Below are 19,233 nucleotides of genomic sequence, written 5' to 3'. Positions count from 1 at the left end.
TAATATTAATCAATTCTACTAATCACTCAGCTAAGTCTTCTCTCTCCATTTTTAGTTTTTATTGAATTATTTCAATTTTATCTTATTTAGGTTAGTTGTATTGGAAAATATATTTGGACGCCAGCAACTGTGATCTGTTGTTGGCCGGGGGTATTGTATATGCTTGGTTGCGTTTGGTGATGTGAAGTTCATTGTTGGTGTTGGGAGTGTGATTATGATATGATATTGATTATGATTATGAGATTGTTATGTTGATTATATATGTCTATGATATTGATTGAGATTATGATTATGAGATAGTTATGATATTGATTATGCTTATGCTTATGATGATTATTATGATTATTAGATTGTTATGTTGATGAATATGCTTATGTTGATGATTGAGAAAATGTTGATGATTTGAGAATGATTTAATTGATGGCTATAAGATTGTTACGTTAAATGTTATGATAATGTTGGGGATTTGAGAATGATTTACTTGATGGCTATAACATTGTTGTGTTAATGATTATGATAATGTTGGTGATTTGTCCTTGATGTACTTGATGGCTATAAGATTGTTATGCTAATGGGTATGATAATGATGGTGATTTAAGAATGATTTACTTGATGATTAATTGGGTATATATAACCTTAAGTGAATACAATTTTCTCTGTATAATGGGGGTATACAGTTTGTTTGCATCAATGATGTGTGTCCAAAAAATGAGATTTTCATCCCAATTTCTAGTCAACACTATTTGCCATTAGATTCCAATCATGTGAAATGGTTGTTGAGACTTTTAGGCAGAAGTTTTGACTATGTTAGGGGTTGATGATTAGTTACACAGTTACACTAGGATAATCCATATGATGAAGGGACTCACTTTCATACTTCTCACTGTGATTTGCTCCGGTTTGTCCGTCGAGGTAACACAGTTTGAGAAGTTTTGGATAAAAAAACCCCTGATGGATTCATGAATTATTCATTTTTTATATATTTGTACCATTATTTTGTGACTTAAAATTTAATTCAAATTAAAATATTTTGAATTTAATTAATCCTACTATTTACATTAAAAAAACAAAATTAATTAATGATAAATATCCTGATCAAGCTACTCATATATATCAATCTCAAGGTTAAATGAGCACCGAAATAGGTAGTTTAAACGCTACTCTTTCTTGATTTTTATGTTAAATTTGGATACTTGCATGAAGAATATAATGCAACAGGCAGGTCATTCATAGGGATGTTAAAGACTTGTAATGTGATGCTTGATTTGGATTTTAACCCTAAACTTGGTGATTTTGGATTGGTTGAGGTCTATGACCGAGATTCTAGTTTGAGGAAACCAACTATTCTAGCTAAGACAATGGGATACTTAGCCCCGGAGTATCTTCACTGATTAAGGTACAAGTTTCTATAGGAGATTAGTGTTCTTAAGCCATGATTTCGGATGTTAGTTAGTTTGTCCTAGTCTTAGATTTTCTTTATTTCTACTAGAACTTTTGATTGCAGTTCGGCATCAAGTCTACTATCATGGTTTATATTTGCTTGATGATTTCATTTATGAACACCTAATCATGTGAATAAGCATTCTCAAGTGAAACCTGAAGTAACCTGTCTTTGTAGCATGCTTCTGCTTTCCTGCAAAGTACCCTGAAGTAAGGGATGATTTAACTTGTAAAAGTTACCCAGGTTACTTAGAGTTTTTGAATGAACTAGTTTATATAATTGCTACTTCTATATGTTTGCAGTGTAATGAATAACGATTGCTGATGGTAGTAACTTTGGGTAATAGTTAACTTGAAGGAGAATTCAAAGGAATTGGGCTAACTTGTGTGATATGTGTGTAATAACATCTACCAAAGCTTCCCTTTAATTTAACAGGAGTGCGTTGAGTAATGCTTGTTTAATCTTTGACTTCTGAAACTAATGCTTTTGTTCTTTCAATTGCATATCTCCTCAGTTTGAAGGTGGTTTATGCTTGTGATTGTCCTTCAATGAAATTTAATTGTCTTTAATCATCTGGCTGCTGGTAAAGACAATAAAATTTTCAGTTAATCATCTGGATGCAACCCTGCAAACAGGAAGGTTCTCTACTTTTAGGCAATTACAACACTATTTTTTTCTCCTCAGGAAATCAATATAGTGAAGTTCCTGTGAACAAGAACGTGAAGTGAAGGCCAAACTTTTGCAAATGATGGAAGCACGGTTTTCTACTGAAATCAGATAGTACAAAGCATTCTCAAGATCTGCACTTTGATTATAGCTATCATCAGACATAAACTCTATAAGGTTAGACTACCTCATTTATGGTTATTAATTTATCTTGTAGTTGTTTCTATCATGAATTTTAAACTTAGGCTATTATAATGTCTCACATTCTCAGTTCAATGCCAACATCCAAGGACACTCGGGTTAATCAATGAAGATCTGACATCTGATGAGCTATTTTGCTGCTGCTGATGATGATGGCTTGCGTTACATCATTAAACGACCATGAAATCATGATTTTTGGATTCTGACTATAGCTTGGTTTGGGGAAACATGAATGGAGGTTTATTATTGCCTTGAATTGTTGTGTATTGATTTCTTCATCTATACCTACTCATTTTGTTAATAGTTAACTTTTTTTGTTTTTTTAGTTTTTTAAAGTGTAATATTACAAGTTATTGAGGCAAATATATGTGTTTTATAATTATATATAAGTATTTGGTACAATTTAAGTGGAAAAAATGCAAAAAAAATAAAAAAAAAATTTTAATTTTTTGGGGCACTTTTGCCACCGGGTCAGTGTGAAAACCGGTGGCAATGATGATGTTTTGCCACCGGTTCAATTGAAAACCGGTGGGAAAAGTGCTCAGCTTAAACCTAAATCAGCATGTTTTGCCACCGGTTCACCCCAAAACCGGTGGGAAAAGTTCTTTTTGCCACCGGTTTAAAACCGATGGCATATCTTTGAGGATTTGCCACCCCACAAATCAAGAACGGTTTAAAACCGGTGGGGATTGGGGTTTTTCTTCTAGTGATATGACCCTCCATCTCATCCTCCAATGGGATTCCGAGAAGCTCCATGTGCTTGATGAGCCTAGTCATTCTTAGCACATGAGGTTGGAGGGGCATATCGAGTCTCAACTTGGTATTGTAGACCCTTAATCAAATCTGGTACCTCTCCTTAGCAAGGCAACCCTCTTTCGGTGGCTTAATCTTCATGTTTGAGAGTGACCTAGTCACATCAAACACAAGTCCATCATAGTTGCCATTGAGACTGTTGGTGACTCTCACATTGAAGATGTCCTCAAGTGCTTTGAGAAACATGTCCGGAAAATAGGAGGAGAGCTTTTCCTTCCATTCTTCCGGGATGGAATTAGCTATTAGTCGTGAGAGTCTTTTGCAATCGGAAAACCATGCATCATGAGCCTCATCGCTTATGATTCCCTTAGAGAGGAAGCTTGGAATGGGAGTATTAAGGATGTACTCCATGCAACAATTCCGAAGAGTTTTCCAAAGTTCCTCTTCCCATTCCTTGAAGTTGAGCAAGTTTAGGCTAAGAGCCAACTTGTCGGGGAGTTCTGGGCACATAAGGTTGTTGTTGTTAGATGTAGACATGATTCTAGAATTGAAAGAATTTGAAATGAAAAACCATTCATAAAACCAATAAGTTTAAAATTTAAAGCATACATGCAAATTTTCAATCTTATTGAGCTTTTTATCCACGCATTAGTATTTGTCCCTTTTAGGCGAGAATAAAACGATTCCAAGATCACAAAAATTAAAAAGTGATTAAGCATGCTTTGGCTTGTCTTAACACTTAATATTTTAAGGTAAGAAATCTAATTGCTAATAGCTCTAAGCTACTCTTTGGTTTGATAAAACGTTGCATCTAATGCTTTCTTGACATTTTATCTCCATTTCCATGATATCTAAGGACTCCTTACTGATATCGTTGAGCATAACCAAGACCAACTTGTATACCTAGTATACCTTACGTTCCTAGGGAAGTAGTGATGCCTCGCTTTGGCGTAGCCCATCACTACGCGCATTAGTTCGATAAGTGCTGTTCTTGGAATGGCAAATTTGGCTCAATATTATAGGGACCTAGGGTTTCTATGTTGGTTGATTTAAGTGAACTTAATTAATCATCGAAACATTTGAAATCCTAAACATGCATCTAACATATAGAAAACATAAGTAAAAGATGCATTTGGCAACTAACATGACCCCTTGAGTCTTCAAGTCTCCAAGGGTCTTCGATGCATCCTCTTGGCTCGTCTTCTTAGAAACACCATCTTTGAGACTTCTCCTCCAATATGCAACTACTAGCTATAATGATTAGGACTAATCTAAATATTAAGTTACAAAAATACGCAATGATACGCAGACCGTATTTAGATTAACAAAAATAAATAACGGATCGCAATTCGTATTTACTATCCTAGTCGGGCCCCACTAGTTGCCATTTTTACAAAACCTGTGAAACAACATACATTTCATTCATCCATTCACTATGTGTGAATGGCCCATGCATTTTACAACAAAAAACAAGTTATAATGCATAACGCGCGTAAACTAGTAACTAACTTAGGTGGTTAATCCGATTAACGCGTCTAATTAAAACTAGTCAAAGTTGTTAACCGATTATGTGATTAATGCGCAATAAAATTAGCTCAAGTAATTATCAAAGCTCCCACTAAATTCTGCATCCAACTTAATTAATCCAATTAATTAAGTCGGTTAACCAAAATTTTGCCAAATTATTTTGCAAGCGCCGGCAAAAACGAGGGCTAGCCTAGTTAAAATAATAAAATGATTAAAACGGTAAAAAATTGCAAAACATATATCCCAACGATGCTTTACAACGCCCAAGTGCCTTGCACCAAGGCTCGAGGTGCCTTGCGTGGCCGCACCCGCACAACCGCTTGTGGCCCAAGCACGTGGAAGTGATCTCAATGTCGCATACGCGTTACACCGGCCACATTAGCGCACTTGCACACACACAAGAAATGGCCTCAAAGGTCCTAAATCATGCGAGCTTATGTTCCCTAGCAACACATCGCAGCACCAAGGCACCCTTATCGTAGCACCTTGTGCGCATTACCCTTGCATCCTTGATGCACCAAACACGCACACTGTAGGATTTAGTAGTGACCCACACTAAGCGGATGAAACCCGCCAAGACCCGCCCCCATAATAAATGCAAATAACAAGCAAAACATAATTTAAAGCATAAGAAAGGATAAAAGATTATACCTTTGACGCGTGCTTCGCTCAACTATGAGCTCTTACTTGAACCCCGATAGTGTGAGGTCTCCGATGGGATCGTACCCTCGAACCCGACCTGATCGTCCTAAGCCACGAAGGTTAGTCGAGGCCCGGACAAAATAAACTAGAGTTTTACGAATTTCAAGGTATGCTCAACAATGGAGTTTCCTTTACTTTTCAACTCAAGTGTGTTCTTTCCCAAATAACCATGCCTTGGTGTTTATAGGGAAATGAACCCTTGATTTTCATTCCCCAACCAATGTGGGAGAATGAGTAATTTTGATAATTAATTTAATTCTAAATTAAATTAATAATCAAATCAATCACAATGCAACAAGTGTCAAGGGGAGAAAGAGAGTCAAGTGAAGACCAAGAGTAGGTGGGGGACCATTGCCTTGGTCCCCTCTCTATTCAAACCGCCTCAAGAAAAGTAGATGGGCTGGCTTGCCAGCACGCACCAGCTGGCATCACGCACAGCCCCCAACCAGCACATGCGTGCTGCTAGCGAGCCACGCATGCTACTGTGCTAGGCGATGCCCCTCGCTGATACTGCTTGCTGCCTGTCGCTGCTTGCTAGGCGCTAGGGTCTGCTAGCGAGCTGCTGCTCCCATCCAATGCACATACACGCACGCAACGCCCAGCATGCGTGCTGCTAGCGAGCCACGCATGCTGGATGGCTTAATGCTTGGGGATGGTGCGACAAGGCCAGGCACAAGCGCGCACACACATACGCTTAGGCCTATCCATGCGATAGTGTTGTGCTTGTGATGCGATGATGCGATAGCCCCTAGGCACATGCACACGCACACACACGCAAGTGCCTAGCACTACGATGGTACTGTGCTTGTGCGATAGGCTGCCTTGTGCGCCTAGGCTTGCGACGAGCTAGCCTAGCCTAGCACTTTACATGGCTAGGCCAATGTGATGCTACGGCTATGCTAGTACTTGTTGCTTGTGATTTTGCGGCGCTCGGTCTCGACGCCCTAGGCTTGATATCCGACGTCTGCGTTCGTAAAACTCTGACGACTCATTAAATCCTTCGGATTAATTCGTCGTCTCGGATCGGTTGTTCGATTGGGTTCGACCCGAAGGGTTCAGTTAAGATTAAGTTGTAATATTAATTATACCTTAATATTACTGATCGGAAGCGGCCTCCACCTAGGCATTCCGATCACTTGACCTTACTGAAGAATTAGCTCTGTAATAATTCTGAACCCTTTATCAGAATAATACACTTGTAAGAAGGACACCATTCCTTTCACACACCGCATTATGCGTGTAGCAACATGCGTGCACCTAGCCCCACTGTCAATAAGCAGATGATTTCTAAAATCCATCTGAGCACGACCATGCATTTTCACAGCCTGGCTCTTCAAGCGGCCTTGTAAACAACAAAGACATATTCCCTATTGTTAATAGGGGGACATTCCCAGTCTTCTCTGACTAAGAGGACCTAATCTCCTAAGTGTTCCCGTTATGATCCCCAGTTACGGAAAACGTTAGGCAACATCAAAGAGACTAGTGCTCAAACAAGAAAACTTCACAATACTCATGGTCGAGGAAACGAGTTCCGATAGCTATAATGAGAAATGTACTTATGACAATTTTGAATCTCTTAAAGTACTCTCATAGGTTGATCCAGTGCAGTTCCAAACTAGCACCTGTGCAAAATATTTATGACCATCATGTCCTTGCAGCATAAGAAACGGTGCTGTAAATCATACTACACACTAATCTCTGGTGGTCATCAATCGTCCATCAGTTAGATGACCTCGATTAGGGACAATTTTCGATTTAAATATTCAATGTTCACTTAACAGGCGTTTCTTTATCCAAGACATGGTCTTGATACCCTGTTTTGAATATTTCCATAAATCGAATGGACTCATTATTTAATTCTAAACCAAAATTAAATATCAATGGAGTGAAAAATAATTTTGCATTAAAATTAATTACTCCATTAATGAAAGGTTTCAATACAGTGTCTTACATTAAAACATCTAGTTTAATTAAAACACATGTATAGGGAATTTCAAAGCCAATCTCCAATGTGCTTGATTCTCATTGCCTCAACGTGCTTGTAGTGTTTCACTTGAGGCAGAGGTTTAGTCAAAGGATCGGCCACATTATCATCCGTTCCGATCTTACAAATTCTGATTTCACCTTCGGATTTCCATTCCCTTATCATGTGAAATCGCCTTTGGACATGTTTGACCTTCTGGTGCTCTCTTGGCTCTCTAGCCTGAGCGATAACTCTATTGTTGTCAGAGTAGAGATCTATTGGACCCTTGATGAAGGGTACAACACCAAGTTCACTAATGAACTTGCGAATACAAACAGCCTCCTTAAAGTCTGCTTGGCACTCTTCCAGCTACATGCTCTTCCATTTAGGCAAAATATGTACCCTGACTGTGACTTAAAGTCTTCTCTATCAGTCTGGAAGCTAGCGTCGGTGTAACCTTCAACAACCAAGTCTTTATGACCACCATAAACCTTGAATTTATCCTTGTTCCTTTTAAGATATTTCAGGATATTCTTGGCCGCAGTCCAATGCGCCTCTCTTAGGTTTGATTGGTATCGGCTCGTAGCGCTTAAAGCATACGATACATCTGGCCTGGTATATATCATAACATACATGATCGCCCCAATTAGCGAAGCATACGGACTCTAGTAATTTTGTGTTGTTTCCAATGAGCAATATATCATCGACATATAGGACTAGGAATGCAATGTCACTCCCACTAACCTTCATGTAAACACAAGACTCATCTGGATTCTTGATTAAACCAAACTTGCTGATGGCTTCATCAAATCGCAGATTCCAACTTCTGCTTGCCTGCTTCAGTCCATAAATGGACTTCTTAAGCTTGCATACCTTTCCAGCGTTGCTCGGATCAACAAAACCTTCTGGCTGTGTTATATACACAGTTTCTTCCAAAATCCCATTCAGGAAGGCGGTTTTGACATCCAACTGCCATATTTCATAATCATAATATGCAACAATCGCTAGAATAATCCAGACAGACTTTAGCATTGCAAACGGTGAAAAGGTTTCATCATAGTCAATCCCGTGGACTTGTCTATAACCTTTTGCCCCCAGTCTAGCCTTGTATATCGATACATTTCCATCCTTGTCTGTCTTCAATTTGAAGATCCATTTGCAGCGAATGGGTGTGTAACCCTCGGGCAAATTCACCAAGTCCCAGACTTGATTTTTAGAGATGGAGTTCATCTCGGATTTCATGGCTTCTTACCATTTAGCAGAGTCGAGGCTCGTCATAGCTTGCTTGTATGTCGCTGGCTCATCACCATCCATAACTAGGATGTCTTGATCATTGGTTAAGACAATAGCAAGGTATCTGTCCGGTTGAGATCTTTGCCGTTGCGACCTATGAAGGGTAATAGGTTGAGCATTTATATTGTCTGTTTGATTCTGACCAATCTTCTCAGCTGCTTCCAAAGCACTTAGATTGTCAGTTTTATCAGGTTGACATTGTTGCTCGTCCTCTCGGACTTCGTCGAGTTCGATTTTCCTCCCACTTGTCATTTTAGAAAGGTGTTCCTTCTCCAAAAAGACACCATCACGAGCAACAAACACTTTGTTCTTGGATTTATATTAGAAGTAATACCTTTTGGTTTCTTTTGGGTATCCCACAAAGAAACACTTATCCGATTTGGGGTGAAGTTTGTCCGAAATTAATCGTTTGACATATGCTTCGCATCCCTAAATCTTGAGAAAAGACAACCTGAGAGGTTTCTTAGTCCATAATTCATATGAAGTCTTTTCAACAGCTTTTGACGGAGCTCGGTTTAGTGCTAGTGTCGTGGTTTGTAGCGCATGTCCCCAAAAAGAGATAAGAAGTTCACTAAGACCCATCATTGATCGAACCATGTCTAACAAGGTTCGATTCCTTCGTTCGGACACTCCGTTCCATTGAGGAGTTTCGGGAGGTGTCAACTCTGAAAGAATACCATTTTCTTTCAAGTGATCGTCGAATTCATGGCTCAAATATTCGCCACCTCGATCCGATCGAAGTGCTTTAATTTTCTTGCCAAGTTGATTCTCAACTTCTTTCTGAAATTCTTTGAATTTATCGAAGGATTCATATTTATTCGACATTAAGTAGATATAGCCATATCTACTAAAATTGTCGGTGAAGGTAATGAAATATCGGTAACCTTGTCTTGCGGGTGTACTCATTGGTTCCCATACATCCGTATGTATTAGACCTAATAAGTCACTTGCCATTTCTCCCAACTTCGAGAATGGTTGTTTTATCATCTTTCCTAATAGACATCCTTCGCAATTTTCAAACGACTCCAAGTTGAATGAGTCAAGAACACCTTCTTGTAGAAGTTTCTTGATGCATTTGACGTTAATATGGCCAAGACGACAATGCCACAAGTAGGTTTGATTTGACTCGATGGTCTTAGCCCTTTTGGCGGTATCATCAATTTTATAAACTTGTTTTTCAAGAGAAAGCACATAAAGACCATTTTCTGAATATGCCTTACCATATAAAATATTATCGAAATAAAATGAAAAACTATTGTTCTTAATTCGAAATTCAAAACCTTTGGCGTCCAACGTCGAAATTGAAATAATGTTTTCGGTCACTCAAGGAACATGATAACAACTGTCAAGTTCCAAAATAAGCCCAGAGGGCAAAGACTAACTGAGAGTTCAAACAGAGACGGTAGACATTCTTGCTCCATTGCCGACCCGAAGGTCGACCTCTCCCTTCTCTAGCCTCCTATTTATCCATAGTCCCTGAGCATTGGAACAAAGGTCTGAGCCACATCCGGTATCTGATACCCATGATGTTTTGCTAGCGAAGTTTAAGTCTATAACAAAGATACATGATGAAGATGAAACGGTGTCGTTCTTCTTATCTTCCTTGAATTTGAGGCAGTCTTGTTTCCAATGTCCCTTCTTCTTGCAGTAGAAACATTCAGAATCGGACTTGGAAGAGGCTACCCTTTTCTCCTTGCTGCCCTTGGCAGTGTTTGAATTAGGCGGAAAATTTCTCTTTTTCCCTTTAAAGCTCTTCTTCTTGCTCGGACGTTTGAATGGCTTGCCCTTCCTCACAATGAGAATGTCATGCTTGCCCTCATCCTTAAGGGTTTGTTCAACTTGCTTCAACATACCATGAAGCTCGGTGAGGGTTTTCTCCATGCTATGCATATTGTAGTTCATCTTGAACTGATCATAGCCTTTGTGAAGCGAGTGGAGAATGATGTCAATTGCCATCTCGGTTGAATACCCAACATCAAGCTTTCCATGTTCTCAAATGATCCAATCATTTTGAGAACATGCGGGCTGACTGGCTTTCCTTCTTGAGCTTGCTCTCAAGGATCTGCATGTGGGTTTCAAACCTTTCAGTTCAAGCCTGCTCTTGAAACATATTCTGAAGCTCAGAAATGATCTCAAAATCCGTCTCCTTTTCAAAGAAAGTTTTTTGAAGGTCCGGAGACATAGTGGCCAACATGATGCATTTGACATCCCGATTGGCACTTTGCCATCGGTTAAGGGCAGCCTGAGTGACCTCCTCATTGGGAGCGTCGGGCATTTCCTCATCAAGGACGTATTCCTTTTTCTCTTGCATTAGTACAATGCGCATATTTCTTTGCCAATCAAGAAAGTTTGGCCTGCTCAACTTCTCCTTGTCGAGATCTGAGCGTAAAGAGAATTGGTTGTTGTTTGAGTTACTTGCAGACATTGTTATACAATTAAAAGAATTTGAAATGAGATACCATTCATATAACCAATAAGTTTGAAATTTAAAAGCATTCATGCAAATTTTCAATCTTATTGAGTATTTTATCCACGCATTAATAATTTGTCCCTTTTAGGCGAGAATAAAATGATTCTGAGATCCCAAAAATCAAAACTAATTAAACATGCTTTGGCTTGTCTTAACACTAGATATTTTAGGGTAAGCAATCCAATTGCTAATAGCTCCAAGCTACTCTCGGTTTGATAAAACGTCGCATCTAATGCATTCTTGACATTTTATCTCTTTTGCCACGACATTTAAGGACTCCTTACTGATATCGTTGAGCTTAACCAAGACAACTTGTATACCTAGTATACCTTACGTTCCTAGGGAAGTAGTGATGTATCGCTTTGGCATAGCCCATCACATACGTGCATTAGTTCGGTAAGTGTTGTTCTTGGAACGGTAAATTTTAGCTCAATATTATTAAGGGACCTAGGGTTTCTATGTTGGTTGATTTAAGTGAACTTAACTAATCTTCACAACATTTGAAATCCTAGACATGCATCTAACATTAATATATAACAATAATATATATATAGCATAAATTGATGCATTCGACAACTAGCATGACCCCTTGAAATCTTCAAATCTTCAAGGGTCTTCATCTTTGCTAGTCTTTATCGAAACGCCGTTTTGAGACATCTTTGCCAAAATAAAATAACTAGCTACCACGACTAAGATAAATCTAAAGTACAAAAATACTTAACAGTTCGTAGACCGTATTTAGATTTATAAAAATACATAATGGAACGCAGTCTGTATTTTCTATCCTAGTCGGGCCCTACTAGTTGCCTTTTTCAATAACATGTTTTGAAAACAATCTTTCATTCACCCATTCCCTGTTTGTGAATGGCCCATGCATATTACGAAATACATAATTAAACACGCAAAACTAGTAACTAACTTAGGTGGTTAATCTGATTAACGCGCCTAATTAAAACTAGTCAAAGTTGTTTAACGCGCCTAACTAAAATGCAAATTGCTCACGCGATCAACTAAGCTCCCACTAAATTCCGCATCCATAATCAACCCGATTAATTAAGTTAGCATAACCCATAATTTGTCAAAATTTTGTAAAAACCGATAAATCGAGGTTTCAACCTCGTTAAAATAATTACATAAATTATTTAAAACGGCAAAATTTTCACAAAATTACATAGCTAAAAAATAAGCAACTTAGCCTCAACCAAGCATGGTGCATTGCGCACCATGGCTGCTAGGCAGCAGTGGGCTGGCTGGCTGGGGTTTGCTGCCTCGCTGCCTAGCAGCAGCATAAGTACGCCAACAGCCTACGTAATACACGCACCAACAACATTAAGGCCTGGGCTGGCGCTTGGTGCTAGCATGTTGTGCCCAACACAACACACTACGCTGGCCAGCACCAGCTGCTTGCTGCGCATGCTGGCGCCTGCTAGCAAGTGGGGGGCTGGCTGGTGCTTGCTATTGAAAGGAATGGTGTCCTTCCAACAAGTGTATTATTCAGATAGAGGGTTAAGAATTATTACAGAGCTAATTCTTCAGTAAGGTCAAGTGATCGGAATGCCTAGGTGGAGGCCGCTTCCAATCAGTAATATTAAGGTATAATTAATATTACAGCTTAATCTTCACTGAATCCTTCGGGTCGAACCCCAATCGAACAACCGATCCGAGACGACGAATTAATCCGAATAATTTAATGAGTCGACGGAGTTTTACGAATACAAACGTCGGATATCGAGCCTAGGGCGTCGAGACCGAGCGTCGCAAAATCACAAGCAACAAGTACGAGCATAGCCGTAGCTAGGCTAGGCTAGCTCATCACAAGCCCAGGCGCACCATGTGAGTGCTAGGCACACCATGACGTGCTAGGCGAGGCATGAGTGCCTAGGCGCCATCGCAGCCCTAGCATCATGGCTAGGCGCCATCGCAGCCCTAGCATCATGGCTAGGCGCCATCGCAGCCCTAGCATGATTCCTAGGCACCATCGCAGCCCTAGCATCATGGCTAGGCACCATCGCAGCCCTAGCATGATGTCTAGGCGCCATCGCAGCCCTAGCAGCATGCCTAGGCGCCATCGCAACCCTAGCACCACGCATAGCACCATCGCAGTGCTAGGCACATGCGTGTGTGCGTGTGCATGTGCACCATCGCCCAGCACCAAGCCCAGCATGCATGGCTCGCTAGCAGCACGCATGCTAGGCCTTGCGTGCGTGAGGGGCTGGTTGGCATGGCTGTGCGTAGCATGCGAGTGTGTGTGCGAGGAAATGCGTGGGAGTGCTAGGGCCAGCGCCAGCATAACGTGCTAGCAGTGCCTATCACTAGCACGCACCAACGCCAAGCATCACCCAGCATCAGCACGCACTACCTGGCTGGGGATGTAAGGCTGCTGGCTGGTGCTAGCTGGCACGCTAGCTAGCAGCCAGCACAACCCTCCTTGAGACTATTTGTGTGTGGGTGTGGGGACCAAGCAAAGCCTTGGGGAGCAAGGCTATTGTCCCCCCCCACCTAACCTTGGGCATCATTCATTAGCATGTAATTGTGCCACTTTTCGCATTGTGATTGATTTAATTATTTATTTAATTTGGATTTAAATAAATTATTGATATTTACCAACTCTCCCATGGTGGGAGATTGAAAATCAAGGGTACATTTCCCTATAAATACCAAAGGCTTGGGTATTTGGGAATACACAACCTTGAGTGGAATTAAAAGGCAACTCTTGATTTGAGTAAACCATGATTCGTAAAACTCATAGTTTTATTTGTCCGGGTCTCGACTAACCTTCGAGATTTAGGACGCTCAGGTCGGGTTCGAGGGTACGATCCCGTTGGAGACCTCGTATTTTCGGGGTTCAAGTAAGAGCTCATTGTTGAGAAAAGCACGCATTAAAGGTATAATATTTTATCCTTTCTTGTGTTTAATTATGTTTTTCTTGTTAATTGCATTAATTATGGGGGCGAGTCTTGGCGGGTTTCTTTCCGCGTAGTGAGGGTCACTACGAAACCCTACAGTGGTATCGAAGCCACGCTCCTTTTAATTTTTGCAATTATTGATTAATTAAGGTGTTTTAAAGTAAGACTTAATTTCTGGTTTTGCTTTTCTAATTAGATTAGAAGCTCGTTTTAATTGATTTTAAAACTCATAATTTTTTATCGATTTGGCTGTCGAACCCAGATTTTGGCTCAAAAATAGTGATTTTTTGGTGGAATCGACATTCTGAAACAGAATGAATCCTCTTCGAAAGCTGTCCAGAAGCCAAATTCAAACCAGAAACCCAAGTTTTTGGGGTATTTTTCGTTTTTCAACGAAAATTCTAAATCTTTTTAAGCCTTGATTAATGCAAGCATTACAAGGTTAGATTAAATGCATTATTAAATCCCTAATCTACTGCTATTTTAATTATCCTTGAGCATAATTATGGAGTTTTAATTAGTGCTTGAGTTGATATGCTACTTTTCACACAAACTTGATTTTTCACAATTATGCAAACAAATTGCATTAATGTGTGAATGTTTGATGTGAATGTGTAATTTTAAGATTCCCAAGTATGTTAAAGTTCTAATCTTTGAAGGTTTAAATGATTGTAACTCTAACCCTAAATTCCATATTGAACAAAGTTTGGATTTTTCATTTTTGGTTGATTAAAATCCATGAAGTTCAAATACTTGTGATTAAAATTTTGATTAATCTTCATATTGGAAGATGTAATCTTGGTATTTTACACAAGTATGAAAGTTGGAAAAATTTTTATCATTAGATGGTTAATTTTATTTTTCCAACTCCCATTTGTCAAATCCATTATTAACTTGCAAATTGGCTAAATTAATTATGGACATAGCTCATTCAATTTTAAGCATAAAGAAAGACCTAATAATTGTTTTAAAATAATTTTTTGAATAATTTAGGCTTGTGCACCGTTAAAATTGATTTTAATTAAGTTAGACTTATTTTATTTTAATTTTTCCACAAATTGATTCTAAAATAAAATTTAGAATTAATTTATGCCACACATAAATCGGGATCAAAATCCCGAGTAGAATGCACGCAAATCGATGCAAAACCGCAAGCGTCACCAAGGCTAGTCGGACTGCCTATGGTGCGCGCATGGCTGAGCATCAATGTTGCGTGGCTGTGTGGCGAGGGGTGCTAAGGTGCTGGGCTTGGGCAGTGGCATTGGCAGCTAGTTGCTTGGGGCGCTGCTAGGCAGCGTGGTAGCAAGCACCAGCCAGCCCCCACTTGCTGGCAGGCACCAGCATGCGAGCATGCATGCGTGGTGCTGGCCAGCGTAGTGTGTTGTGCTGGGCGCAGCATGCTAGCACCAAGCGCCAGCACAACCCTTGATGCTACTAGTGCTATGTGGCGTAGGCTGCTGGCAAGCTTGTGCAGCTACTAGGCAGCGAGGCAGCAAGCCCCAACCAGCCAGCCCACTACTGCCTAGCAGCCATGGTGCGCAATGCACCATTCTTGGGTGGGGCTGGTTTGCTTGATTTTTGAGCTATGTAATTTTGCGAAAAAATTTTTTGTTTTAAATTATTTATGTAATTATTTTAACGAGGTTAGACCTCGGTTTTTTCCGGCTTTTGAAAAATTTTGATTTTGATAAATTATGGATTATGCCGACTTAATTAATCGGATTGATTAAGTATGGATGCGGAATTTAGTGGGAGCTTAGTTAATTACGTGAGCCATTTGATTTTAGAAATAATGAATTAAACAACTTGGCTAGTTTTAATTAGGCGCGTTAATCGGATTAACCACCTAAGTTAGTTACTAGTTTTGCGTGTTTAATGAAAGGAATATTGTCCTTACTACAAGTGTATTCTTCCGATAGAGGGTTCAGAATTATTACAGAGTTAATTATTCAGCAAGATCAAGTGATCGGAATGCCTAGGTGGAAGCCGCTTCCGATCAGTAAAAATCGAGGTACAATTGATATTACAGCTTAATCTTAACTGAACCCTTCGGGTCGAACCTAATCGAATCACCGATCCGAGACGACGAATTGATCCAAAAGGATTTAATGAGTCGACAGAGTTTTACGAATAAAAACGTCGGATATCGAGCCTAAGGCGTCGAGGCCGAGTGTCGCAAAATTACAAGGGACAAGTACGAGCGTAGCCGTAGCACCACAATGGTCTAACCATGTGGATTCTAGGCTAGTTCGAGCTAGCATGCACCTAGCATGGCTAAGCACATGCCTAAGCACACTAGGTGTGCTAGGCACACCATCGCAGCCTAGGCGCACCATCGCAGCCTAAGCATCATGCCTAGGCACCATCGCTGACCATCGCAAACACTAGGCGCACCAGGGGCACCAGGCAGGCAATCGCAGCACAACAACGTGATTGCCTGGATGCCTGGGTGCGCATGGAAGGGCCATACACGCACCAAGCACAGCCATCGCTGTGCTAGGCACTGGCGCATGTGCATGTGCGTGTGCGTGCCTCGCACCAAGCAGCCATAGCATTGTTAGGCACTGGCGTGTGCTAGTGCAAGGATGCCTGGCAGCATCACCCAGCACATATGCTAGGCCCTTGCGTGCGTAGGCTCGCTGGCTGGGCTAGCAAGGTGCAGCGAGGGATGCGAGTGTATGTACGAAGGTGGTGCGTGTGGCTAGCGAGGCAAGGGGCCAGCATGCGTGGCTCGCTAGCAGCATGCATGCTGGCTATGCGAGCATGTACGAGAGAGGCTAGTGCCAGCACCAGCGCCAGCAGCTAGCAGCGCCTAGCACTGGCACGCAGCAGCAGCACAAGCATCGCCCAGCGCCAGCACACATTTCCTGGCTGGGGATGCGAGGCTGCTGGCTGGGCTGGTGCTAACTGGCAGGGCTAGCTGGCACTGCTAGCTAGCGTGCTAGCTGGCAGCAGCCCAGCAACCCTTTGCTTAAGGCTGTTTTGTGAGGGGTGGGGACTAAGGCTTGGGCAAAGCCTTAGGGAGCAAGGCAATGGTCCCCCCCCCCCCCACCTCTTCATGGTCCTCACCTAACCCTCTCTTTCTCCTTGACACTTGTTGCATTGTGATTAAATTTAATTATTAATTTATTTTGGAAATAAATTAATTATCAAAATTATTCATTCTCCCACATTGGTTGGGGAATGAAGTTCAAGGGTACATTTCCCTATAAATACGAAATGCATGGTATTGGGAAGATTTTTGCTTGATTTTGAGCTATACAATTTTGCTAAAATTTTGCCGTTTTTTAATTATTTATGTAATTATTTTAACGAGGTTAGACCTCGGTTTTTCCGGCTTTTGCAAAGTTTTGCAAAATTTTGACAAATTATAGGTTATGCCGACTTAATTAATCGGATTAATTAAGTACGAATGCGGAATTTAGTGGGAGCTTAATTAATTGCATAAGCATTTTGCGTTTAGAAATAATGGATTCAACAACTTTGACTAGTTTTAATTAGGCGCGTTAATCGGATTAACCACCTAAGTTAGTTACTAGTTTTGGGTGTTTAATTATGTATTTCGTAAAATTGCATGGGCCATTCACAAATAGTGAATGGATGAATGGAAGATTGTTTTAAAAACAGGTTATTGAAAATGGCAACTAGTGGAGCCCGACTAGGATAGAAAATACGGACTGCATTCCGTTATGTATTTTTGTAAATCTAAATACGGTCTGCAAACCGTTAAGTATTTTTGTACTATTAGATTAATCTTAGCCGTTCTACCTAGTTTATTTATTTTGGCCAAGATGTCTCAAGACGGCGTTTCGATGAAGACAAGCCAAGATGAAGACCCATGGAAATTGAAGATTTCAAGGGGTCATGCTAGTTGCCAAATGCATCTATTTTTATGAATGTTAGATGCATGTCTAGGATTTCTATATGTTGCGACGATTAGTTAAGTTCACTTAAATCAACCAACATAGAAACCCTAGGTCCCTTAATAATATTGAGCTAAAATTTGTCGTTCCAAGAACAACACTTACCGAACTAATGCGCGTACGTGATGGGCTACGCCAAAGCGAGACATCCCTACTTCCCTAGGAATGTAAGGTATACTAGGTATACAAGTTTTCTTGGTTAAGCTCAACAATATCAGTTTGGAGTCCTTAGATGTCGTGGCAAAATAGATAAAATGTCAATGATGCATTAGATGCGACATTTTATCAAACCGAGAGTAGCTTGGAGCTATTAGCAATTGGATTGCTTACCTTAAGATATTTAATGATTAAAACAAGCCAAAGCATGCTTAACCATTTCTTGATCTTTAGGATCTCGGAATCATTTTATTCTCGCCCAAAGGGATAATTTTATAAATGCGTGGATAAAATGCTCAATAAGATTGAAAATATGCATGAACGTTTTTAAATTTCAACTTATTGGTTATATGAATGGTTTTTCATTTCAAATTCTTTCAATTGTAGAACCATGTCTGCAAGTAACTTAAACAACAACCAATTCTTTTTACACTAAATTCTCGACAAGGAGAAGTTGAGCGGGCTAAACTTTCTTGATTGGCAAAGAAATCTGCGCATTGTACTAATGCAAGAGCAAAAGGAATACTTCCTTGACGAGGAAATGCCCGACGCTCCCAATGAGGAGGTCACTTAGGATGCCCTTAACCGATGGCAACGTTGCTTCTTCATCAGGTATTTTCGTTATAGACTGAAAATTCGCTAGCAAAACATCGTGGGTATTAGATACCGGATGTGGCTCATACCTTTTGTTCCAATGCTCAGGGACTAAGGATAAATAGGAGGCTAGAGATGGGAGAGGTTGAGCTTCGGGTCGGCAATGGAGCAAGGATGTCTGCCGTCTCCGTTGGAACTCTTAGTTTGTCTTTGCCCTCGGGGCTTATTCTAGAACTTGAAAACTGCTATCATGTTCCAAGAGTGACCAAAAACATTATTTCAATATCGGCGTTGGACGCCAAAGGATTCGAATTTCGAATAAAAAACAATAGTTGTTTTATTTATTTTGATAATGTTTTATATGGTACGGCACATTCAGAAAATGGTCTTTATGTGCTTTCACTAGACAAACAGGTTTATAACATCGATAATATTGCCAAAAGGGCTATGACCATCGAGTCGAATCAAACCTACTTATGGCATTGTCGTCTTGGCCACATTAACATCAAACACATCAAGAAACTTCTTCAAGAAGGTGTTCTTGACTCATTCGACTTACAGTCGTTTGAAAATTGCGAAGGATGTCTATTAGGCAAGATGATAAAACAGCCATTCTCCAAGTTGGGAGAAAGGGCAAG

General features: G+C 40.3%; 1 long non-coding RNA gene across 1 annotated transcript; it reads left to right on the top strand.

Moving 5' to 3' along the window:
• The first annotated feature begins 2,001 nt into the window (after positions 1–2,001).
• LOC110728429 lies at positions 2,002–2,692 on the top strand. Its single transcript, XR_002512678.1, has 3 exons — positions 2,002–2,024; positions 2,126–2,284; positions 2,379–2,692. It is a non-coding gene; the product is annotated as an uncharacterized LOC110728429 (long non-coding RNA).
• The last annotated feature ends 16,541 nt before the right edge of the window (positions 2,693–19,233 follow it).

Source organism: Chenopodium quinoa, unplaced genomic scaffold (assembly GCF_001683475.1).
Source record: "Chenopodium quinoa cultivar QQ74 unplaced genomic scaffold, ASM168347v1, whole genome shotgun sequence".
NCBI classification, from domain to species: domain Eukaryota; kingdom Viridiplantae; phylum Streptophyta; class Magnoliopsida; order Caryophyllales; family Amaranthaceae; genus Chenopodium; species Chenopodium quinoa.
This window is presented reverse-complemented; position numbering and strand designations above follow the sequence as displayed.